Source organism: Sapajus apella, unplaced genomic scaffold (genome assembly GCF_009761245.1).
Source record: "Sapajus apella isolate SASKATOON/1434 unplaced genomic scaffold, GSC_monkey_1.0 scaffold166, whole genome shotgun sequence".
NCBI lineage: Eukaryota > Metazoa > Chordata > Mammalia > Primates > Cebidae > Sapajus > Sapajus apella.
Genome location: NW_022437106.1, coordinates 2,192,311 through 2,196,312, shown reverse-complemented (window position 1 = coordinate 2,196,312; position 4,002 = coordinate 2,192,311). Strand labels below are relative to the sequence as shown.

General features: G+C 47.8%; 1 protein-coding gene across 5 annotated transcripts in view; it reads right to left on the bottom strand.

Moving 5' to 3' along the window:
* The window catches only part of TEF (TEF transcription factor, PAR bZIP family member), a 34,182-nt gene that overhangs the window by 8,495 nt on the left and 21,685 nt on the right, over positions 1-4,002 (bottom strand). The window lies entirely within an intron of this gene.

Sequence of the window (4,002 nt, the reverse complement as noted above, 5' to 3'; positions counted from 1 at the left end):
GACACAGCAAGACTCCGTCTCAAAAAAAGAAAAAAAAAAAAAAAAAATCCTACAATGTGGGCTGGGTGTGTGGTGGCTCACGACTGTAATCCCAGAACTTTGGGAGGCCAAGATGGGCAGATCACTTGAGGTCAGGAGTTCAAGACCAGCTTGGCCAACATGGTGAAACCATGTCTCTACTAAAAACACAAAAATTGGCCGGGCGTGGTGGCTCACGCCTATAATCCAAGCACTTTGGAGGCCAAGGCGGGCAGATCACCTGAGGTCGGGAGTTCAAGACTAGCCTGACCAACATGGTGAAACCCCGTCTTTAAATAAATAAATAAATAAATACACACACACACACACACACACACACACACACACACACACACACATTAGCTGGACATGGTAGTGTGTGCCTTGTAGTTCCAGCTACTCGGCGGACTAAGGCAGGAGAATCACTTGAATCTGGGAGGCAGAGGTTGCAGTGAGCTGAGATCACGCCACTGCACTCAGGCCTGTGCAACAGAGTGAGACTCTCCAAAAAAAGATCCTACAATGCACAGGTCAGTCACTCCTCCAACTCCAACAAAGAGTCATCTGGTCTAAATGTCAATGTTGCTGCTGATTCTGACTTTTATCCTGAGATGGAACACCTGGAGGGCTCTGGGCAGAGGTGTGCCATGTGCCATGATCAGACTTAAGTTTTAATTGGATTACGCACATAAATTCACTGTACCCTATTAGACAGGGGCTAATTACAGAGATGTCTGAGTGTCAGAGGGGTGAGTGACCAGTGACCCACACAGTAACTGTGGGCATACAGGAGCTGCCAAACCTAGTACCTGCAAGACAAGGTACTATCACATGAGAATGCTGTTCAAAGTGACACGGTGCCTGGGTGCCCTTCAGCAACAACCAAATGGCAAGATGTGGTTAAGTTTCAGAGACAGGATGAGAGAAAGCCGCAGGAAACAAAAGGGGAAATTTTGCAATGAGGCATGGGGACAAGATTTTCAGGAATCCCCATTTCCCAGTGGATACCTCTGGGAACAAATTCTAGAAAATGACAATGAAGGCCGGGCGCGGTGGCTCAAGCCTGTAATCCCAGCACTTTGGGAGGCCGAGGCAGGTGGATCACGAGGTCAAGAGATCGAGACCAGCCTGGTCAACATGGTGAAACCCCGTCTCTACTAAAAATACAAAACATTAGCTGGGCATGGTGGCGCGTGCCTGTAATCCCAGCTATTGAGGAGGTTGAGGCAGGAGAATTGCCTGAACCCAGGAGGCGGAGGTTGCGGTGAGCCGAGATCGCGCCATTGCACTCTAGCCTGGGTAACAAGAGCGAAACTCTGTCTCAAAAAAAAAAAAAAAAAAGAAAAAGAAAATGACAATGAGACCTTAAAATGACTTTGCTAGAGGGAAAGGGAATACGTAACTTGCCTGAAACATAATTCCCTCATAGGTCCATCATTACAAAAGATGTTAAAATTAAAATCAAAGGCTGACACTGGAACTCCAGTGCCCTGCTGGTGGGAGTACAAATGGATATAACCACTTTGTACACTATTTGGCACTGTCTACACAAGCTGAACATACGCATGCCCAATGACCTAGCCTTTCTCTTCCTAGGCAAATGCCCAAGAGAAATGCATACCAAAAGACATGCACACGGACCAAGCACGGTGGCTCATGCCTGTAATCCCAGCACTTTGTGGGGGCTGAGGTGGGTGGATCGCCTGAGGTCAGGAGTTTGAGACCAGCCTGGACAACATGGCGAAACCCCATCTCCACGAAATACAAAAATTAGCCAGGTGTGGTGGCACACGCCTGTTATCCCAGCTACTCAAGAGGCCAGGGCAGGAGAATCACTTGAACCCAGGAGGCAGAGGTTGCAGTGAGCTGAGATTGCACCACTGCACTCCAGCCTGGGTGATAAGAACAAAACTCTGTCTCCAAAAACAAAACAAAACAAAACAAAACGGCCTGCACTTGAATGTTCATGATGGCAGCACTACTCATAACCAAAACTAGAGATACCCCAGATGTCGTTCAACCATATAATGGATAAACTGTAGTATCCTAATACATTAGACTACTATTCAGCAGTGAAATGTAACAAAGTGGCTGGGTGTAGGGGCTCATGCCTGTAATCTCAACCAACACTTTGGGAGGCCCAGGTGGGAGGATTGCTTGAGGCCAGGAATTGGAAACCAGCCAGGGCAATATAGTAATAACCTGACTCCACAAAAACAAACAAACAAAAAACCCTTTTAAAATTAGCTGGTGTGGCAGTATGTGCCTGCAGTCTTAGCTATTTAGGAGGCTGAGGTGGGAGGACTGCCTGAGACCAGGAGTTTGAGGTGATAGTGAGCTATGATCACACTACTGCACTGTTGTCCAGGCTGGGCAACAGTGAGACGCTGTCTCTAAATAGAAAATATAGATAGGCCGGGCGCAGTGGCTCACGCCTGTAATCCCAGCACTTTGGGGTGCTGAGGAGGGCGAGAGGTTGGGAATTGGAGACCAGCCTGACCAACATGGAGAACCTCGTCTCTACTAAAAATACAAAATTAGCCAGGCATGGTGGCACATGCTTATAATCCCAGCAACTCAGAGGCTGAGGCAGGAAAATCGCTTGAACCTGGGAGGCAGAGGTTGCAGTGAGTGGAGATCGTGGCATTGCACTCCAGCCTGGGTGACAAAGCAAGATTCCATCTCAAAAAAGAAAAGAAAAGAAAAGAAAAAAACATCAAGAGCGTACATACATACATACCTTTTTTTTTATTTTTCCGCAATGATGCGATCTTGGCTCACTGCAACCTCCACCTCATGGGTTCAAGCAAGTCTCCTGCCTCAGCCTCCTGAGTAGCTGGGATAATAGGCATGCACCATCACACCCGACTAATTTTTGTAGTTAGTAGAGATGGGGTTTCACCATGTTGGTAAGGCTGGTCTTGAACTCCTGATCTTGTGATCCGCCCACCTTAGCCTCCCAAAGTGCTGGGATTACAGGCGTGAGCCACCGTGCCCAGCCCTATTGATGTTTGGAATTGAAAAATTAAAAGGAGAAATTCTAATTTCATTTTTTGTTTCTGTTTTTTTTTTTTTTTTGGCATAATTTTACTCTGTCACCCAGGCTGGAGTGCAGTGGTGCAATCTGGGCTCACTGCAACCTCCGCCTCCTGGGCTCAAGCAATTCTCCTGCCTCAGCCCCGTGAGTAGCTAAGACTACTTGCGTGTACTACCATGCCCAGCTACTAACTGCTGTATTTTTAGCAGAGACAGGATTTTACAATGTTAGGCAGGCTGGTCTCAAACTCCTGACCTCAGGCAATCTGCCCACCTTGGTCTCCCAAAGTGCTAGGATTATAGGTGTGAGCTACCACGTCCGGCCTTAATTTCTGTATTTTCAGTAGAGATGGGATTTCACCATATTTGTCAGGCTGGTCTCAAACTCCTGACCTCAGGTGATCCACCTGCCTCAGCCTCCCAAAGTGGGGAATGGTTTCTTTGCGCCAGGGCATAAGCAGTATTCAAGTGCTACTTCCATTACCTACTAGCTGTGTGACCTTGAGCAAGTTACCTAACTTCTCTGTGCCTCGGTTTCCTTATCTGTGAAACAGGGATAATAGTACTAATCTCGTAAGATTCTTGTGAGGATTACATGTTAATGCCTGGCAGAGAGCAAGTGCTAAATGACTGTTAGCTGGTATTAATATCATTGCCTGAGCTTCCTGATAATCTCTGGCAAAGTACACATCGAGGGCCGGGCGCGGTGGCTCACGCTTGTAATCCCAGCACTTTGGGAGGCCGAGGCGGGTGGATCACGAGGTCAAGAGATCGAGACCATCCTGGTCAAAATGGTGAAACCCCGTCTCTACTAAAAATACAAAAATTAGCTGGGCATGGTGGTACATGCCTGTAGTCCCAGCTACTCGGGAGGCTGAGGCAGGAGAATTGCTTGAACCCGGGAGACGGAGGTTGCGGTGAGCCGAGATCGCGCCATTGCACTCCAGC